Here is a 22,901-nt window from a genome sequence, read left to right on the forward strand (position 1 = left end):
TGTTTAGAAAGGTGTAGTGAGAATCTTGGGACATGGTGGGGGATCTGTAGCAAGCTACAATTTGGATTGCAATCTTACCTAGTGTTAGTTGCACCTGGAGAATTTCAGATGCATTGTGTTGGGCAACTAGCCTGGTGGTTTGAATATCCTTGGTGAATATGGACACTCCTCCACCTTTAGTGTTTCGATCCTGGTTTGGTGGCCGAAAAGTGTGGTAATAGTTGTAGCCTGGTACTGCAGTGGTGCTCTCTGGAGCCTTGAACCAGGTCTCAGTTACTGCACAGATATTGATGTTCTCCATTTTTAGCAGTTCCTCGAGACAGTGCATTTTGAGGTTTAGACTTCTAGCATTGAATTTGTAATTTTGAATGTATTTAATCTATAAAATTTGTAACAATTATGTATATGTCCTTAAAAAATTGTGTTGGATTAATTGATTGATTAATTGCACAATAATTAACTTGTACTGGATGGGGTATAAAGGAAATGAGCACTAGTATGAAATTATTCTTTGAAGGTGAAAGGCCGAGGTACCAAATAAAGTGGTGAAGAAATTACATCTGTTTTTGCCTTTTTGAAGCTTGCCATTTGTATTCTTTTTATCTATGGAATAGTGAGTGTCTTTGCTATTGTTGGTGATATGGAGCAAGCTTCTATGGCTGAATTTCTGCCCCTGAGAAGAATGGAGGATGTCAGGAGTACTGAAGGCATTTTGCTATCTGATCTTCTGCGAGAAAGAGAGCTAAAACGAGCGAAGGATGACCTGTGGGGGACCAAGAATGATGACGGCAACATGGAAAAGTTTGTTCAACTGGAGTGCCGGTTGTTGAAAGAGGTGACTGTGTTTTTTGATAAGAAGTTGCTGGAAAAGTATATTGCTCTAAATATAACCCCTAGGGGTTTAGGCATTTACCAACTGCCTGCTGGCGAATTCGTGGAGGAGGAAAGTGATCTATTGACTGAATGGCAAGAGGCTTCTTTAAAATGTACTTTAACTTGGCTGCATATTTTAATTGCTCCAGCAGAATAAATCCAAACAAAGTAATTGCCAAGAACCCAGGACAAAAGTAAGTTTTTTTTTCTTTAAAAAAATTTATTAGGACAGCACACGTTTGTGTACACTGACACAGCTTCCTCGTTTTAATACATATCCAAGAGGAAATGATGTCATAGCATTAGAAGGTTGTTTAGAATACTTAAACATTGACAAAAAAAAAAGCAAATTGCACATGTTATTACGCATAAAGTGGTATATATTGAAAAAAAAATTGACAAGAAGAAAAACTGACTTTATGAAAACCCAAAACAGTAGAAAGATGACAATTAAAAGTTAAGAACCACTAAAGGTATGTATAAAGAATCAAATCTAACCAAGTTAATTTACATTGTTCAGAAAAATAAGAAGTTAAAGTGTCAAATCCTACAGCAGCCAGATAAAACTCGCTAATTATTACAAGATACATAAATAGAATTCAAGCACTATTAAGAGATACAAGAATTCATAAATTCAAAGCATCTTAGTAGCTCTTCTCAGTTTAAAACTGAAGAGATACTACAGTTCTCATCAGTTCTTAATTGCCACTCAAGTTCACAGAGTTCTAGCAATAATGGAGTAGGCCCACCCCTTGTTATGAAAAGTTTGAAAGTTCCTGCTTTGACAATTCCTTCAATTACTGTTTCTTTTTAAAACAAAACTAGGAGCTGTTACCAAATTTATCACTGGGTGAAGTCTAGTTGTGATAAAATAAAAGTTCTTACATTATGATGGACATTATAAGCTTTGAATTGGAAACTATATTTATAATATAAGAAGAAAGGTCAAGTAAGAAAAACTGTTTGATTGGTGATACTTCAAAACAGTTTATAATATTGTCTGTCTTCAGAGAGAGGGAGGCTGTGGAGCTTGGGGAGATTGCTGAGGCATTATTATTTAAGATGGCTTTAAAAAACCCATTAGATCTCTTTGTGTACCTGAAAAATAAGTGTTAAGATAAGGTTTAGGATAACCTCTATTACTGAATAACTCAAAAAGAAAATCACATTCTTTTCAAAGTACTCCAGCATTACTGCTACATCTTAACACCCTCACCAACTGGTGGCCTTTTTTGGCTTTTCTGTTAAGGCTTGGTTGAGAAAAAGAATGCAGAAAGATTGCAGTCGTTGGCTTTTCTAAATGTTAGAGGTGTCGTCTGTGTTGTGGTGTTTTTAAAACAACTTGATGTCAAGATAGTATTGCAACCTTGTTTCTGGAGATAATACTTTTATTGAATGTGAAAAAATTATAAAGACAAGACTATGTCCATGAGTTCTGTAATTAATTATAATTATAGTTTCATTTTCCAAGCTAGCTATAATGTCCATCATCTGTGAGAACACAGGATTTTATCTGGGTAGAACTTCAGTGATAAATTTGGTACAGCTCCTAGTTTTTTTTTTAAAAAAAAAAACAGTAATTTGAAATTGTCACAAAGGAACACTTTCAAAACTTTTCATCTTAGTGCTTGAATTCTATTTATGTATCTTGTAATAGTGCTTGAGTTTTATCTGGCTGTGGATACTAACTGATTTAGAATAATTAATGTGCATATTTTAATTAAATGACATCTGCAGCAAATTGAGAAACTGAGACAGCAAATAACATTAGAAATCTCTTTGCTTAAGGATGTCTCAGAAGAGAGATATTAAGAAATGATGGCAAAAATAAAAAAAACATGTAGTAGAAGTTGAGAACAGTGCAATTGCCAGAAAAAAGAAAAAGTTAGAACGAGATAAGAATGATTTTGCCGATAAAACTGTGTATCCGAGCCATTTTAAAAAATGGTTAGGTAATTCATCTAGAAAACTGGGTGGAACTTCCTATGCCTGGAGGGATCGTGATTTGTCCTGTTCATCAGCGGAAGTGAGCTTTGGCAGCAAGAAGAGCGTCTCATTTGAAGAAGTCAAAACAGGAGAGACGGGGGGGGGGGGACTACAAAAAAACGCAGTATATTATTCCCCCAAACAAATGAGAAGCTTCAAAAGAAAGGGGAAACAAAATGGGGAGTTCGATGTGAATGGTGGCGACAACAGCGGTAATTACAAGAAGAAATAGAGAGCAGTGGAAACTTACCCTCGACCTCTGTGAAATGTACGAAATGAACTGTGAGTACCAGTTGCCTGTCGCAACACAGTATGGACTATGTTGGTGAAAGAACTGTATTTTATGAACAGTATGCTAATGAAATTGCTGAGCAAGGTATGACTGTACCCTCTCTGTTAGTTTCCAATGTAAACTCTAATACTGATTCTATTTTCAAACATGCTCATTATGGAAATATGGTTGAAAATGTTGATGAAGGGAGAAGCATGTTTGATATGGGAAGTAATAATGTTAATGTGGAGACAAATGTATTTACTATGAGCAATTTGAATGTCAAGAGTGTTGCTGATCTACCTTTTTGTTCATCACTATATAGCACAGTTGATTCTGGGCCATTAGTAAAAAAGAATGCCTTAAGGGGGATACAGTGTGACATGGTAGATGTTGAACTAAACATTGGGGAAGTCAATAATGCTGTGAAGACTGTATATCCGGCACATTTGACTTCAAGATGTGAAGATTTAAAAATTGTGAATTTGTCTGACTGTGAGTTATCTGCAGAGCTAATCAGCGTCTTGGAATTGGGTCCAAAATTTGTGCCAACTAGGTTTCCAAGTTTAGCTGATGTCATAATTAATGTTAAAAGATTCTGCAGGAAACTGTACTTAAGGGCATTTTTCAATAAACAGGATGCAAAAGAAAATGAAGTTAATATAACTGAAGATGAGTGGTTAGATATTAGTATTTCTGAAACTGAAATGATGTTAGAAATGGAAAAATGGTTTGAAGATGATATGCAAAATGATGAGGATGTTAATTTAACAAATGAATTTAATACTGGGTATGGACACTTTGAAGTACCAAGTGTGGCATCTAATAAAAGCAAATTCATGCCACCTAAATCTCCCATGTTTATTAAGTTGTATGAAACTGTAGTGTGTGGACAACTTGAATGGGAGTTTGAGCAATTTGGTAGGGAAAGGAAGGGGCATAATTTAACTAAAGGAGATGCAGGAGATACATAAAAACTCACAGTGCCCCCTGGGGAGACCTATTCTATGTTAGGTTCTTACATGGAAAATGTGGGAAAATTTCTAGATTTCCATTTGAAAAAGTATTTAAAGAGAGTGGCATCACATATAAAGAACACTACAGAACTACGTGATAAAGTGAGTAAACTTAAGTGGAAAGAGGATTATTTTTGGGCTACTGTAGACATAAAATCTTTATATACTAACATTGAGACAAGGAGAGGTCTGGAAGCCATGGGGAAAGTTATGGGAGAAGGACCTCGCTGCTCCTTTCTGCTACTTCTGCTTGAATTCTGTCTGACCCACAATTAGTTTAGGTTGGGGGGAGAAGTTCTTTTTACAGAAACAAGGAACGCAATGGGGGTGGCATTTGCTCCCTCATATGCCACAGTATACACGGGGGAATTTGAAGAAGAGTTTTCATATCAGAATAAGTACTTCATTGAAAATGTGGCATTTTTTGGTAGATTTATCGACAACTTGATATTCACTTGTATGGGTCATCACGAAAAATTTGACGAATTCATGGCGGATCTGAATAGAACTAGTCATGGTTTGGAATTTGTAAATAAAGTGAATTCTAAGAGAATTAAGTATCTAGATGTGGAAATGTATGTGGTAAATTCAGACCAGATACAATTTTAACCCCACAGGAAAGTCACTGCAGTTAATAATTTCTTACATGCGGAAAGCATGCATCCCCCACATTTAATTAGGGCTTTACCATTGGGTGAGATGAAGCGAGTGTTTTTGAACACATTTGAAGAGAAATTTAAACAGGATGTTTTAGAGGACACAGTGGTGAGATTAAGATCTAGAGGATACCCAGAAGATATTATTTTAAATGTTAAGAAAACAATTTTAGGTGAAAGAAGGGAAAGTAATAGAAGTAACAGGTTGAATAGGAGAAACCATAATAGTGATGTGGAGCATGTTCAGAGAATGGTAGAACAAGAACAGGAAAATCTGTTTTTTGTTACAAACTTTTCACCCTTTAGCCAGAGAATGAAGAAAACAATAAGGAATTTTTGGTATATAATTAAGGAGGATGGCAATTTAGGGGCTCTTTTTCCTGAACAAGGGATGGAAGGTTGTTTGTGGAGAGGACAGAAAGAAAAGGCATGTGGCCATGTGGAAACTGCAGTGTATGTAGTAGGGCTAAAAATTTAGATGGGAAAAAATCAATGAGAGGTTATACAAGACAAAAGAAAGGTATACATGCAATTCTCAAGGTATTGTTTATATAACAGGCTGTGGGTGTGACAAGGAAAATGGTACATTGGTCAAATTAAGAGGAAAGTGAGGTTAAGAATCCTGGAACATCTAAAGCATATTAGGAATGGGAATGTATTTATCACAGTAGCTGAACACTTTTGGTTCACACATGGGGTAACAATGCTAGTTTGTTTTATAGTGTTTTGGCTTGCCCATTTTCTAAAGATGGGGAAGTTTTAAAGATGATTTAGATAAGTTAGAATGTATATGTTTTATAAATTTTAAAACTTTGCAACCTAGAGGAATGAATATTGACAGTAACTTGACTTTGTAATTTTGAATGCATTTAATCTATAACATTTGTAAAAATGATGTATATATCCTTAAAAATTGTGTTGGATTAATTGATTAATTAACTGCACATTAATTAACTTGTATTGGACAGGGTATAAAGGAAATGAGCACTAGTATGAAATTATTCTTTGAAGGCAGAGGTACCAAATAAAGTGGTGAAGAAATTATATCTGTTTTTACCTTTTTGAAGCTTGCCGTTTGTATTCTTTTTATCTATGGAGTAGTGAGTGTCTTAGCTCTTTCCACTACCTCGAAACCAGAATGCTTGAACAGAAGGAAACTGATGGCTCCAATAAGACAGCTTATGGACTGTAGGCACCCTCCACCCTGATGGCAGACTACTCAAGGAGGAAGTCGGAGCTGAGCTATCTAGTGCTGAAACTCCAAGTGGCAGAGATGGCTCTGACAAGAGCCAACTCCAACACACCAGATCTGGCACCAGTGCTACATCTCAGAGTCTCATCCAGCTCCAAAGTGCTCGGCACCAGTCCACTCAGAAGATAACCAGCATCTTCGGGTCTGATGTGGACAACTCCAGAATCATCTTCAGATCCAATGTGGATGACTCCTGAATCTTCGTATCCAATGGCTCCAAAACCAATGGTTGGATCACAGAAAGAGTCAATAATGGGGAAGTAGTAGTGATAAGGGTCTCCAGACCCAATGGGGTCAGAGCCGAAAGAACCCCCATTTGAATCTGCTTTGAGAGAAATTTCATCAAACTGTTCACATTGGCTTTGGTCAGACTCTTGGAAGATTGTATACAGGATGCTGTTGAAGATGGTCTGGAGTGATAATCTCTCAGTGATTGTTCCAAAAAAGGGGAAGGAAGCCGAGAGGAAACACGATCCGGGACCAGTTGTGGTGAGTGGATCCGAGGGGATTTTTCTGGTCCAGATTTTGGATCCGAAGAGGTCGGATCTGACAATTTAGGTTCTTTACAGGGAGGTTTGGAAACTGGAGACAAAGTAGTAGTCGGATCTAGGGAACATTTTCTTTATTCTTTATGAAGGGATTCTCCCTTCTTATCAAATTTTTGGGGAGTTCGATCCCCAGATGTTTTTTTTTTTTACAAGAAACAGCTTTATTAAATTATCATGTGTGACACAGACAATCTTACATTTATATAAATGAAAATAAATCATAGTGGCACAATCTTATTTGCAAACATTATACCTTACAAACTGTGCCAACAGAACTGTACCGGCAAACAATATACATCACTTTTAATATAGCCAGTCATTGTCAGTCTACCATTGCATAGCTCATTCAGATCCTGCCTTCTTTTAAACATTGTTCCTCCTCTGCATATAGTGGTCCCACATTTCCCATTGTTTCCTGTGTAATTTACTTCTACCCTTTTCTAAAGATCCCAGTTCCAGTTGTTTTATCTCTGTTACTATCTTTGTTACTTCTAGTAAAGTTGGTTTAGACTTTGACTTCTATTTTCTACTTATTACTTTTTTGGCAGCCATCATAATTAGACTCAGCAAGGCTTTAGTATGTCTAGGCAATTCCAAATCTGTATCATAGCCCAAAAAAACACTTCCCTAGTCACTCTAATTTGCTCACCGAGCATCTCTGACAGACAGTCCCTAAATAATGGAATATGTTTACTTCTCTTCTGCCTGGTGTACACTGGGTAATCTTTCTCCACAAACACTCTATCATCTCCCACTTTTAGCACTTTATCTTTCTGCCACAGTTTTGTCAAAATCAGCTCCTTCTGTTGATAAGACTGCATTTTTACTATTAAAGATCTAGGCCGCTTTCTCATAGCCAGGTTTGGAGCATATACACAATGTGCTCTTTGAATTAACAGTTTATGTTGTGGAATACCAGTCCAGTTGCTTATTTGTGCTTTCATAAAATTAATATAGTCATTTCCTTCCAACTTCTCTGGTACAGCACAAAATCTCAGGTTTTCCCTACATGCTCTGTCCTCTAATTCTATTATTTCTGAAACATCTCTTCTTGTGCAGTCTCATATTAAGCCAGCCTTTTCTTCATTTCAGCCTCTGAGTTTTGCAGCTCTGTCACCTTATTTGAATATCTGTTTAAAGCTTCTTCCAGCTTTTTATTGTTTGTGTTCATATACTCCTTCAGTGTTTCGTTGATTTTAATCAGGTCTATATGCAGCTGTTTATATTCTTCTTTAGGTTACTGTAAGTTTTGTGTGGAACTTGTAGTCCTTCTTGCGGAAGCACTGTTGTTCCCCTTTCAGTTTGTGTTTCTCACCTTTTGCAGCTGATTTTCCTCCAGATCCTTTATATTTTTTCCTGGCATCCAGGCAGCGCACTTACTAGCCAGTTATTGCAATTTACCCAGAAATCTAGGTCCACTGGCCTTCTTTGGTAAGTTTCTGTTTTCAGACTGGGAGAGCCAGACTTAAGCTGTTACTCAGTGTGCAGCTAATCTTAGAATCAGCCAATCCTCAGATTATGTTGATCTAGAGGGGAGCAAACCTCTTAAAATTAACTTGTTGTTCCTATCGATTATCATAGAATCATTGGAGGTTACTAGGCTAATGGCCCTAGGGCCCTTACAAGCCTAGTCAAGTTCAGCCCTTGCTCCCATGAGTGTCTACCTGAGGCAGTCATTGGTATCAGCACCTAGTGCCCCTGTCCAACAGGGTGAATTTCTGTTTACCCATCCAATCATCCCATTTATGCTTAGATAGGGTTAATGAGGAGCTCTGCTTAACACGAATTAGAAGCTTGCTCCAAAGGTGAGTTATCCTCTGGATGACAAATCTATCCCTCCAGCAGGTTCTGTTGAAGTCACATAACAAGTTAAGATCCTTGGAACTAGTGACCTGTGTGCCACTAGACTTGTGAATGTGCAGCATTTCCATTAAGGCAAGGTCAGAGATAGCTTTATATGCGAGGCACAGGTCTTCTCTAAGAAGTCTGTACAACAAGGAGTAAATCTGCAGTGATTTCAGTCTGTCCACATATGGCAGGCACTGAAGACCCTGAATGTTCTTTGTAAGCAACCTTTGTGGTTTCTCCAGTTACTACAGGTGCTTGGAAAGGTACATACCAAAGGCGGCATCATACTCTACTATTGATCTGATGAGAGAGGAGTACAAGGGAGTTATAATGTTTTTTTTTCTGGAGGCAATGCCCTTACTTATGATAAAGCAATATAAAATGCCCTTCTTACCACTATGGAGACATGGTGATCAAAGGCAAGCTTGCTGTCAACATAGGTGCCCAGGTCTCTCAATGCTGGCTGCATGCTTAGGGTGTTATTATTGATGTGATAGTTTGCAGGTACCTCACCCTTGCCAAATGGGATGATGATGCATTTTTCTGCATTACGTTTTAGACCATGACTGTCGCACCAATCATTAGTTTATGTAAGTCCCTCTTGCAAGATGTTGACATCATTTGGGGACTCAATGACCACTCCCAGTTTGCAGTCACTGGCACATTTTGTCCGCCAGAAGCCTTTATTTTTCGGCTGGACTTCAGAGAAGTAGATTCTGAACAATCGTGGTCCAAGAACCGATCTCTGTGCAGCACCACTGGTTATGGGTCTGCTGGAGGGGGAGTCCCCTGTTTTGACTGTATGAGTTCTGTCAGTGAGCTAGTTTGCAACCCACCTGACAATATAAGGGATGATTCCCAACTGGGTGAGTTTGTCGATAATGCCTGAATGGGGAATTGTGACAAAGGCCTTGGCTAGGTCTAAGTAGGCTGTATGCACCAATTTACCCTCGTCTAGGGCTTTAGTGACTGCCTCAAAGAAGTCCACTAAGTTTAACAGTCATGCTCTCCCTTTGACAAAGCCAAACTGGGTGGAATCAAGCATTTGTAGGTTTCCTATGTCTTTATTAATGAGGTCCATGATGATTCACAACAAGGCCTTGTAGATAAGGCTAGTTAAGCTAATGAGTCTATAATTCCCAGGGTCAGTAGATGCACCCTCTTTGTGCAGAGGGATGCCAGCAGTTGTTTTCCATTCCACTGGGATGAAGCCAGTGCTACTGCTGTGATTGAAAAGACTACTCAAGGGCTTTGCTAATTCCTGTTTTAATTCATGTAGACCACAGCCTGGAATGTTATTTGGTCCCACAGAGGCTGCTTAAGACCTACTCCTTAGAAATACTAGGTGGTGGGCAGGTAGTAGGAATGCTTTGGTGTACGAGTGGTGGGGATGTGGGTGAAATTTGCACTGAACCTCACAGCCAGCAGGTTTCCTATATCTACAGGCTCTGTATATGTAGTGCCATTACCTATAAGTTAAGTGCAAATCTGGGACTTACCTTTAAGGTTATAAATGTAACTAAAGAAGGCCTTATGGTTGCTCTTAGTTTCGGTAGCCAAACTGGATTCATAGCTGGTTCTGAAGGACCTTACAAGAAGTCTTATTTGCTTGTTTAAGTTGAGGCTGGAGTGTTTACAGTTTTGAGACCATTCCTTCACACTCTTAGACAGCAATTTCCCCCTCTTACTGTATAGCCTGTTAATGGCAAATATCCACCAGGAAGGTCTGTTCTTCTTTGAAGATCTTACTTTGGTCCTGTCCAGTATGGCGATCTTACTTTGGTCCTGTCCAGTATGGCAGAGTCAATACATTTTTACAGATGCTCATATAAAGCACTGGTGTAAAACCCTGCATAGGTGCCAGTTTCCTGTATGGGTGGAGGTGCTATAAAGCTGTTTATGCCATCTCTTAAGAGATTGTAGTTGGCCTTGGAGAAGTACTTAGTCTGGTTTCTCCTAAGGGGGGTATAGTGATATAGTAATTTCTAGCGAGATTGATTTGTGGTCAGATCTCACCAGGGAGGGCTGAACACTGGGAGTGGTACAACGGTCCCCTATGTTGGTGAGCGCCAGATGTAGGATATTTGCACCACTTGTGGGGGTGTTAACCAGATGGTCCAGGGCATTGGAGTTAATGAAAATTCAGGAGCCTTTGGGCAAGAGAGTTTGAGCACGTATAATTTGCCAAGTCAATGGTTGGGTAATTAAAGTCTCCCAAAACCAGGGTGTTCGGCTGTATCTTGATTGACTCAAGTAGGTCCAAGTAGGCCAAGTGGATGTCTTGATTCATGGAGTGGGTCCTATATCTGGCAATAACTGGGAGAGGGGTCTTCCCAACAGTCAACTGTACCTGTAGTAACTCCAGGAAGTCATGCTGTATAATGAGTCTGGAGGTGTGTTTATCTTTAATAAATAATGATACACCCCCTCCTTTAGTTTTCACTCTTTTAATTTGTGGTCTGAACGTATGGCAGGAAATATAACCTGGTATGGCTGGGGTGCTCTCCGCAGCTTTAAACCAGGTCTCTGTGACTGCCCAAATGTCTGCATCTTCCAAAGTGAGGGCTGCTTCCACTGAGTGTAGTTTCAGGTTAAAACACCTAGTGTTTAGCAGTCTAACCTTCAGCTCAAGAGATTATTTTTACATTGGTAATTTTGTTCTTGTGACACTGCCTAAAAAAGGCACTATGGGGACGGCAAGAGCCTTAGCCAGTAACAAAAATCCCAGGTGTGACAAATGAAGACCATCTCTGACAAAGCATCGAGGTCTTTCAACAGTATCAATCCAGGCTGACAGATACTGGATCCCCTTAGAATGGCACCAGAAACTTAGCCATTTGTTGAAGTTAATAATTTTTTGTTTGCATTGTGGCATCCTCCTAGGCAAAGGTAAAACACTGCTTAAGGTTAGGGACATACCTGCCTGATACACATAATCCGAGAGCTCAATCATGTCTCTCTTCATATAGTCCAGTGAAGTACATCTCAAGTCGTTCACACCAATATGGACTATAACAGTCATAACTGTACCTGTTGTTGAGAGACTTGGGTGTGTGTGTGATACAGTGGATCCTGGTACCTGACAGACAACTCACTGTGACCTTTTTGTTATCCAAGCCGGAGAGTGGGACATCTGTGTATCTCACAATGGAGTTGTCTATTACTAAAATGTTAGGTTTAGTGTTATACCTTAGGGGCTTGGCTGGTGAGACACTTATGTGTGTGATATTGTGTGTACTATGTTCTGGAGGTGATATAACATCTGAACTATCCTTGTTTTTGGGAGGTCTCTGATGTTTAGGTAAGCTTCTAGTAATGACCTCTGCTTATGTAGGTTTATGTGATGTTGGTTCGGCTACTGAAGGAGGTAAGGTGTATGTGGTGACAACCTGCTTAGTGTCAGCTGTACTGGCTGGTGAGCAAGAGAGCCTGGATTCTACATTCTTAATATAGCTGCATCTCTCACATACTGAATTTGTGTTTGCTAGAAGAAGTGGGTTGCCAGTGTACATAAGACAATTGTTTCAGGATTCCCATGTCAACCAGGCTGGCTGGAGAAACTTTCCGTCCATGACGCCAGGTATGTCACAGTGATCAAAAGTGGGGAGTAGATTAATGTGGGAAAATGGGGTGAACTGGGGAGAGTGGAAGGATAGGTTAGATGGACGGACCAGAGAAGGGGTTAAATAGAGGAGGTCAAGTGGGTAGACTTTGGTAGATAGTTTGTAAGCTAAATGAAGTTGATTGTTACTCTTGACCGTGCAGCACAATCATGATTAAGGCTCTTGGATTGAAGGCCTTACAAATATCGCAATTAGAAAAAGTGTGCTGGGCCTAAACAATAGATATACTTTGACTGTGGCCAGATAATGGAATTTTACGGCCACAGGCAGTTAACGTCTTAAAACCAGAAGGTTTTTCATTGTGTTTTAAAAAAAAAAAAAAAAAGAAAAGAAAAGATGACTAACAGGAAAAGTTCTGTTTTTGGTGTTTTTAAAGGAAAAAAAAAAGAAAATATGATTAATAGGATAACTTTTGTTTTTGATAAAGATAAGGGGATAACAATTATGATAATTAAAATTAAAGTGGTACTTAAAAGTACAATGACAAGAGGATACCAATTATGGTAATTAAAATTAAAGTGGTACTTAAAAGTTCAATGACAAGAGGATACCAATTATGGTAATTAAAATTAAAGTGGTACTTAAAAGTTCAATGACAAGAGGATACCAGCGATGGTAATCAAGAAATATGCAAGTAAAAGAAAACAAAAGGGATAAGAAAAATATACGTGAGGGAAGATAGCACTAGAGAGAGAGAGAAAATTTTAAAAGCTACAAAGTTATACAAGTAATAAAGTTTTAACTCACAAAGAAGTTACACCACTTGAGAGTATACAGTGACTGTGTTCGTACGCTAAGGCAGCAAACTAGATCTGAGGTACGTTAGGTACGCTAAGGCAGCAAACTAGATCTGTGGTATGTTAGGTAACTAGGGCATTATGGGTAAGGGAGGAGCATGAGAGTTTCAGTGTTCCATGAGCTGGAAGAAGCAGTCAAGTCAGGTCCGAGGGTCAGATCTGAGCCCAACAGTTGAGGAATGAATGAAAATGACATCAGATCAGATTACAAGTACTGCAGCATAAATCTAACCAAAGTTCAATCAAACTTTGACAGTATTTGCATTATGTGCAATATAGTTTACAAGTCAGTGGGAAAGGAGAGAGGTGGAGCAAAGCAAGGTCACACAGAGGAATAAGGAATGTCATGGATGGCATAGCCATTGAAGAAGCAGGCTTGTTCTAACAGGTACATTTTAAGTTGCCCTCAGAATTTTGAGCATTGGGTACTTTATTTTAGGTGTGTAGAGAGAAACTGCCAAAGTGAAGCAGCAGTGGGAGAGAGGTATGTTTAATACATTGGGGGTTAGCTCTATGAGCTGTAACAGTGGGACCTACTTGTGAATAGTGCCTGAGGTTACAAGAAGCATTTTTTATAGCTTCACAGGTACATACTAAGCTAACATCCACCAGCACATTCAAATGTTTAGCTACGCTACCCAACCCAACTGTGTCCCCTTGTCACATGTGTGTCCTAATTGAGGGGTGTTTTTTAGTAGGGGTATGTTAGTTAGGAGATTGCTAAAAAGTTGTTGCGGGGTATGTTAGTGAGGGAATTTTTGGTATCTGCCTCTATCCGCAAGAGATGTGGGGGCCAGCCTGGAGATGAATTGATAATTACCCATCCAGTGTCAGTTAGAGAATGTTCATTGTCAGCCTGTCTATAAAACAAATAGGGGCCAGCATGGGGATGAATTTATGATTTAACATCAATGGTCAAGATTACACGTGAATACGGTTAGGGATAGACTCTGCCTCACATGGATGGGTAGCCTATTCCAAAACATGGGGATCCTTTGAGTCAAACATCTGTCTCACCAGCATGTTCTATTTATGCTGCAAGCACAGTTCAAAACCCTGGATTTAGTGTTTCTGTTGCTGCTTGTTTTGTGTATGTGAAAAAGCTCCATCAGGGATGGATCTAAGGATGCTTTATATGCCAAGCACATATTGCCTCTCAGCAACCTGTACAAGACAGAGTATAGAGACACGGCTCTAAGGCAATCTGTATGCATGACCCTTTTTAAAGGAATTTGGTTGACAAGTTATGAGACTAAGTAATTTAAAGTGTGGAGATCCTTTGCTTATTGATCGGTTGTCTGACTGACTGTGCTGCATTCTGTATCACTTTGTACTGAAATCTGCTGAAGAGTACAGAAAACATGCCTACCCACATCATTTGAAGGCAGGGCCAGATGACACAGATTCGGAAATTAATTGCACAGTGGTTAAGCATGCAGAAAATATAAAATAACTTTAACAAACATAATAATATAGCCACACTAAAGTGACTAAAATAAAGACTACATATTTTAGCATCAGAAAACCCACTTTACGTGATGACATCATGCATATAGCCTTTGCACATGATCTTTAAGGCTTTTCTAGTGGGAAGGAAGACAGCTTACAAGCTAGTTCACAGTGAACTTTGTGAGCATGTCTCATCAAAAAATATGCTATATGGATGGAAAATATGAGGAAGAGTGCCGTGATCTAATTTTCCATATCCATCTTAGGGTCAAGCACCTCTTGATCATCATTTTCTATCCAAGGTAGCTGAAAACGAGAAAGATACTCCCTAAATATGGTTCCAGAAATGGGCAACCTGGGCTCATTTAGTGTATAAGCTAGTGAGTGTACTATTTCTACACATCAAGTGTTAAGTGACTGGGTACAGTCACTGAGGAAAGCACATCAGAGGAGGCAAGGAGTCATGATAGGCCTATGTGGGCCTGACAATCCACTATTACTAAAAGTACATTTGTTCACCCTAGAAGGCAAGTCCACTAGTCACTAAAGTCAGGGTGCAAGCCTAATGCTGGAGCTGCCTTCATGGTCCCAAAAGGTGCAGAATGAACTTACATAGCCAGTGAGTTCTGTATGACTGGTTGGGGATGGAGAGGTAATGGAATGATTTCTCAATCTTGACTAGTGCTACCAAGCAGACGCTAAGGAATCAAGAAATTGTATCAATGAGATGGCAAGGTCTGCGCTTGTTCTACATACACTGATATGCAAAGGTTGCTGAGGATATCACAGAACACTTCTAGCAAGGTGGTTGCAATTCTTTCTTCTCATCTTGTATAATGACAAGAGGAATGCAGACTCAGCACAAGTCAGGGGGGTGCTCACAATTCAAGAAAAATGCAAAGCTGCCTCACAGGTGAACTTTACAAAACAAGGCTTACACAGTCATTTGGATTCTGCATCCCCTACCTTCTCTGGTAAGATCAGCATCAACCCGGGCTCACATTTCAGAAGCATCCAACAAAATTACTGCACAGGGCACACTCTGCAGCTTCCAACTTCAGAGCCAATGAAGGCCTCAATCTTCTCTCCATCTCCTGCCAGTGCCTGGCTTGAAGTTCAGGCAGTTGTAATAATGTTTAATGCTGTTCTCTTTCTTTAGGCTGTTAAGACTGTGCTGGTGTGCTGCCTGCCTTTTAATATGTTATCAATAAGAGCACTTGCAAGTGTCAGAAAAGAAGTGAGTAATGCTGAGATTAAATGCACCCTCTTAACTGGTATATGATTGCCAAGACATGCAGTAGTCACGCATGCATATGTCAAGCATGGAACAAAGGAATTTTAGAATTATACTGAAATGGGGATATCAGAACATGATATTCCAACAGTTCTTAAAAGCTATCGTCTGCAAAAGGTCTCTGTATTCAGATTTGATTTTTTTGTGTGGGTCTTTGAAAGCTAGACATTTTGAAGAAGGCAGTGGGGCCATAAACAGTCTGGCAATTTATCTCAGGCAGACATCTGTACAGAGGCTTGTTTTTATCACCATGCAGCCAACAACCAGGTATTAAACAGATGCAAGCACTTTACATTTCAAATTCCCTCTGTTAGCAACCATAGTTAATCCCACATTCTATTAAGATCCAAACCAAAGGTTAAAAAGCTAACAGACAAACCATTCAGTAAATCTACAAGAAATCCCAGTCAAGCTAGTCTTCACTGTGTAACAATCTAAACCACCTGCAGGCCCATGTGATATATACAAATGACCCCTAAAGGACATACCAGTGTTTTAACTACATAGCTTCTGAATACCCATAACTTTTTACTTTTAAGTCTTTAATGGTGCATTTAGGCCAATAAAGCCAACCCCCACATTCTATGAAGGACTGTACAAAATGTAGAATAAAACAACGGCACAACGTTGCACTTTTAAACTGACCTCATAGCAAATCTAGCCCAAAATATTTAGGGCATACTGTTTTTTTTCACGCTTAAGCCAAATTATATCTACGTTTATTACTCTACCTTCCAGCAATGCTTTAAACCTGGTGTTGAAACACTATCTTTTGTTATTCTCACTAAACATCCACTAAACTGATCTCACGGTCCATTTAGACTAGAATAATTACTGTATACTGTTAACTAAGGCTCAAACCTAAAAATCTACATTTATTAATTTTATTTCAACTAATACTTTAACCCAGTAGCCAAAATGTTATTTTTTCTTTTTCTTCAATCTGGATCAAGGGTGTAAGGGATTCAGGGTCTGCCAGCTAGTCTTCCTTCCATTGCTAGCTTCATAGCACTTGGTATACCCAGGCAAAGTAAACATAGCATGATGCTCACAGATAATGACATTTTACTTGACTTGCCACTGTCTTTTTATGAGAAATGCAAGCACCTAGACAAATGTAAGGCCTCACCCTCACAACCATCCCACAAACTGTGAGCATTACTCACCTACACCACACTCTGCACATATTTGTACTAAATTAGCATGTGCTGAGGCAGTTATAGACACCTTGCTCAAGTCTGAATCATCTAGTAGGAGCAAAGCCCAGCATAAATCAAGCATGGCAACACAAATTAAGGAACACAGCTGAAGTCACAGTGAAATAGAATATCCTAAATCCATTACACCAAAGCAATCTACAAGCACAAAGAGAAATGTATTAGTGACTGGTGAATCCATACTTAGGCACCCTGATTTCACACTCACAAAACTAGACAAAAGCAGGGTGACAGTTGTCCTCCAGGAAATTCCAATAAAAACTTCGTCCCAAACACGTTTTTAAGGCTTTATTGCATCAACATCCACCAGATTGAGCGCTTTCATCTGCCCTAAGCAGATTTCTTCAGAATACTTTAAAATCAGTGCCACACATTTTTATACCATTCTTAAAATACATAATTATTCAATTAAATTAAATTTATACAATTAATCACTTAAAAAACTTTTTTAAAAAACTTTTAACCCTTCAATGAATTCCTACAATTCTTTTGAAATTTGGATGTTCAAATGTTAAAGTGCAACTGTGCATATAAATACATGAAGTTCTAGCTTTTTAAAAACGCACTTGTTCTCTTTGTACTAAATATTCTTTGTTGTTTATGTTAATATATATGTGAGGGTTTAAAAATATTATATACAAATTATAGTAAATCTATAAATACTACCAGAAGGCCAAGGGGTCAACAACCATAACAAACCTTATGTGTTTATATATATAGGAAAAATATATACACAATATATGAAATACTATAAATATAAAAAATATATATAAAAATATAAATATTAAAATATTATATGGTCTGTGTTCAATATTAAATAAACTATTGAGGTCTGAAAATACAATCTGAAAGAGGAAAGGAAAACCACTTTTAGCTAACAGTTTGGTATTGTTAGTATAAATAAGACATATTTTTAGACTGTGGCCGCCTTGTCCACAAGAATAGCTTTAATATTTATATATTCATTAAGACCAGGCCTAAAATTTGATTTCAGTCTCAACTGCCATTTAATCTCTTTGACCAATAAATGGTTTTTCAAATCACCTCTATCTTTGTCCGTTTTAATGGTTTCTAGAATGGCAAATTGGAAACCCACAAAACCCACACATTCCATTGAGTGTTTATAAAGGGCACTCGTCTCTTTTTTAATCTTTATATCATTAATATGCTCGTATACTCTTTCTTTGAGTGCCCTCTCTGTTTTGCCTATATAAAAGGCTGTACATGTGGCGCAGGTAGCTAAATAAACTAACATTCTAGTATGACAGTTGCCCTTACTAAAGGATACCTTACTATTAAGACCATTCCTAAGTACTGTACCCTCTGCCTCATTAATATATCTACATTGTCTACAATTGCCACATTTGATGGTACCTTTCCTTGCTTTTTTGTCAAAGTCAAATTTTCCTTTTTCAAACAACCTTTTAAAATTCATCCCTGTCTTGTATGTCAAAAGTGGTTTATTCCCTACTATATCATAAATTTCCTTGTTTGTCTTTAAGATAGACCAGTTTTCCTCCATTATTCTGATAAAATGTTCTGAAAATTCATTGTATTCTATAATACATGCTTTGGGGAAGTTCTTCGTGTTTGAATTTGTGTGTTCTTTACTAATACATTTCTGCCCCAACAGTGGTTTATATTTCAACCCCCATCCTAGGTAGACCTCTTCCAGGGTTTCACCAACAAGTTCAATCGGATAGCCTCTTTCCAGAAATACTTCCATCAAAAACCTGAACTCAGATAATAAATCCTCTCTTTCAGAGGTCATTCTTGCAACCCTAACAGCCTGCCCTTTAATGACACTTTTCTTTTGGTGGTAAGGGTGTTGGCTGTTATAGTGGAGGTAAGAGTTACACCAGGTTTCTTTACGAAATACATTGGACTTAAAACCTTTTCCTTTTTTACTTAACTTTATGTCTAGGTAGGTAATGAACTGTTCCTGGACCTCATAGGTGAAAGACAAAAAACTGGAAATTCCGTTTATATATTTAATAAAATCTTCCACTTTCTTTCCATGACCTTCATGTATTTATATGCACAGTTGCACTTTAACATTTGACATCCAAATTTCAAAAGAATTGTAGGAATTCATTGAAGGGTTAAAAGTTTTTTAAAAAAGTTTTTTAAGTGATTAATTGTATAAATTTAATTTAATTGAATAATTATGTATTTTAAGAATGGTATAAAAATGTGTGGCACTGATTTTAAAGTATTCTGAAGAAATCTGCTTAGGGCAGATGAAAGCGCTCAATCTGGTGGATGTTGATGCAATAAAGCCTTAAAAACGTGTTTGGGACGAAGTTTTTATTGGTATTTGCTTGTTGGTTCGAATTCTACTTTATTAGTCTGTTCTTTGGAAACTTCGTACAACCATTGTGGTAACTAGTCGTTCTAGTCGTTCACCTTTTAACTTTACATCAGTGCCTTGACATGGAAGGGAGTTTGAATGACTCTACCCTTGTTGGACTTGACGTGATTATGAATGACAGTGTAAACTTGTTGCAGACTCAAAGAGAAGTCTCCCAACTTAGAGAGGAGCTTACTTCGCTCCGTGGGGACCTAACCAAGTTAATAGAACTGTTTTCGCAGGATGATAGAGTTACAGGAAGAAAAGCGCAGCAAAATGAACATGCCGTTGCCGTTGCCAGTACCTCTATGCGCCCGATGACGTCATCTCCACGCTCGGATTCAGAGAGTAATGGTGGGTTGAACAGAAGCGACGGGGCAGGAGAGCATGAAACAAGAAACGGTCCCAATGTAGAAGGAAGGTTAACCGTGAACCAAGGAATTAAATCTACAATGGAAAGCAGGGGACTGTCGAGATTTAATAAAAACACCAAAGGTACTGTTAATTTTAATATACAAGCCACTGATCAAACGGCAACAAGTTCAAACAAGGCACGGCCATTTGTTCAAACGCCGGACATTAATGCATCAAGTTTTAAAGATATTATTGATAAAGTGTATGTATTTGATAAATCTATGAATGTGGAACGTGATATACCACAATGTACAAAAGAAAATGTTTACAGAAGGAATGAGGAAACATTACAGGATAAAATATATCGTTTAGAAAAAATGTTATACAAATACAAATGCATTGAGATTGATAATAATTATTTACAGCAATGTTTGATAAAACAAGTAGTCCCTCAGGGACTAAGATTTTATAAGTACCCTTTTGGTATTCACTACAGCGAAGATGTATTGTTGGAATTTTATTCTTTTTTTGATGACTGTGGTTTTGGCTTGATAACAAAGCTTATAAAACATAATGAATTGCAACTGAAGAAAATGTTACAAGATGTCAACTGTGCTCAAACAGAAATTGTGGAAGATTTAGCTTTTGAACAACATGAGGGTTTATATGTTAGAATTTTGAAGAGAGTAGAAAATAAGATAGAAAAAGTATATCAGAGGAAGCAGGGTAAACTATTGAGAGACATTGAACAGTACAAAAAAGGTAAAAGTTACCCAACCCCCTTTCAAAAAGTATGGAAACAGAATGAAGGCCAAGGAAAAAGGAAAGACAGGAACAATTCTAATGTTAATGAAGGTAGGGGCAACAGGAGAAGTGAAGTATTTGAAAGTTATGAACAGGGAAGATATGTTAACAGGAGAAATGGTCCTTTAGATGAGTTGGATTCATTCCCCGAAACAACAGAAGTTTTTTTAGGACCACGGAGGTCAGAAAGGATAGCAAGCAGACAACGGAATCCATCAGACCTATGTCCACAGGAGCAAATGGGTGGAAGCGATTTTGGATGGAAAAGGATGGGAAGGAGAGGGAAGTAGACACCATTAGAATGGAGAAAAATGGAATTACATTCCTGTATAATGGATACAAGATACACAATTATGTGAACATGAAATTAGAAAAGGAGCACTTTGAATTGTTCTCAAAGGGATTTAAGTTTGTTAGGTCTACCCCTGGAGATTTAGCAAATATATTGACAGAGTTAAAAATATATTTGAGGAAGTTAAATTTAAGTCTGTTGAACAAACAGGGTGAATTATTTAAAAGTAACAACATCAATGAACAGGTTAGTCCCTTTATGAGTAACACAGGTAACATTCCTCAAAGTTTAAAAAGAAGTAGTGTCTACAACCCGCCCTTGCATCCTGTCATTTACACCTTTGAGAATATAGTAACTGATGAGATATATAAAACATATGGTCAAAAGAAATGGTATAACAACTATAACCTGAAACAAAAAGAAAACGAACTACTAAATTCACTCAAGAACAATGGTGACCTTAGGTTTATGCAACCTGATAAAGGTGGGGGTGTGGTTATTTTTGAACAAAAAGTGTATAATGAGATTTTACTAAGCATGTTAAATTCTGGTGAAACCTATGAAACTTGTTCTTTTAACGAGATTCAAAAGGCTTACAGAATGATAGATTCATTACTAGAGGAATACCTTATAGAAAACAGAATTGAAGGTGGAACATACAATTTTTTGAAACAAAGGTATCCCTGTATTTCCCAATTCTTTGGTATTCCTAAAATACACAAAGATATACAAAATCCCCCCTTCCGTCCTATAGTCTCGGCAAAAGGTTCCAAAACGCACCCATTGGCTGTTTTTATAGATCAAAAGTTAAAAAATGTAGTAAAAAAGCAGGAACATCTAATACAGGATTCATGGGATTTTTTGGGTAAAATTAAAGAAGAAACATGGTCAGAAACAAGTAAAATGGTTACAATTGATGTTAAAGACATTTTTACCTGTATTCCCAGAATTGAAGGATTTGAATTTTTTGAAAAAATGGTTCACAAACATTTAGAGGCCACTTTGGATGAAAAATTATTGTTGTTAGAAATGACAGAAATAGTCCTGGACAATAATTTTATAACCTTTTTGGGTAAATACTATAGACAAACTATAGGAGTGGCCATGGGGGCAGCTTGTGCCCCCATTTATGCCAACTTGGTTCTCCTAGGATGGGAGGAGGAAAAGGTTTTTACAAGTACATTTATGAAAAACATAAGGGTGTATTTTAGGTTTTTAGATGACATCTTCCTCATTTGGGAGGATGGTCATGGAAAGAAAGTGGAAGATTTTATTAAATATATAAACGGAATTTCCAGTTTTTTGTCTTTCACCTATGAGGTCCAGGAACAGTTCATTACCTACCTAGACATAAAGTTAAGTAAAAAAGGAAAAGGTTTTAAGTCCAATGTATTTCGTAAAGAAACCTGGTGTAACTCTTACCTCCACTATAACAGCCAACACCCTTACCACCAAAAGAAAAGTGTCATTAAAGGGCAGGCTGTTAGGGTTGCAAGAATGACCTCTGAAAGAGAGGATTTATTATCTGAGTTCAGGTTTTGATGGAAGTATTTCTGGAAAGAGGCTATCCGATTGAACTTGTTGGTGAAACCCTGGAAGAGGTCTACCTAGGATGGGGGTTGAAATATAAACCACTGTTGGGGCAGAAATGTATTAGTAAAGAACACACAAATTCAAACACGAAGAACTTCCCCAAAGCATGTATTATAGAATACAATGAATTTTCAGAACATTTTATCAGAATAATGGAGGAAAACTGGTCTATCTTAAAGACAAACAAGGAAATTTATGATATAGTAGGGAATAAACCACTTTTGACATACAAGACAGGTATGAATTTTAAAAGGTTGTTTGAAAAAGGAAAATTTGACTTTGACAAAAAAGCAAGGAAAGGTACCATCAAATGTGGCAATTGTAGACAATGTAGATATATTAATGAGGCAGAGGGTACAGTACTTAGGAATGGTCTTAATAGTAAGGTATCCTTTAGTAAGGGCAACTGTCATACTAGAATGTTAGTTTATTTAGCTACCTGCGCCACATGTACAGCCTTTTATATAGGCAAAACAGAGAGGGCACTCAAAGAAAGAGTATACGAGCATATTAATGATATAAAGATTAAAAAAGAGACGAGTGCCCTTTATAAACACTCAATGGAATGTGTGGGTTTTGTGGGTTTCCAATTTGCCATTCTAGAAACCATTAAAACGGACAAAGATAGAGGTGATTTGAAAAACCATTTATTGGTCAAAGAGATTAAATGGCAGTTGA

At 37.8% G+C, this 22,901-nt stretch overlaps 1 protein-coding gene across 2 annotated transcripts in view; it reads right to left on the reverse strand.

The window, feature by feature from the left end:
- The window catches only part of TSG101 (tumor susceptibility 101), a 935,600-nt gene that overhangs the window by 40,691 nt on the left and 872,008 nt on the right, over positions 1-22,901 (reverse strand). The window lies entirely within an intron of this gene.

Source organism: Protopterus annectens, chromosome 17.part0, assembly GCF_019279795.1.
Source record: "Protopterus annectens isolate FY-2018-M chromosome 17.part0, PAN1.0, whole genome shotgun sequence".
NCBI classification, from domain to species: Eukaryota; Metazoa; Chordata; order Ceratodontiformes; family Protopteridae; genus Protopterus; species Protopterus annectens.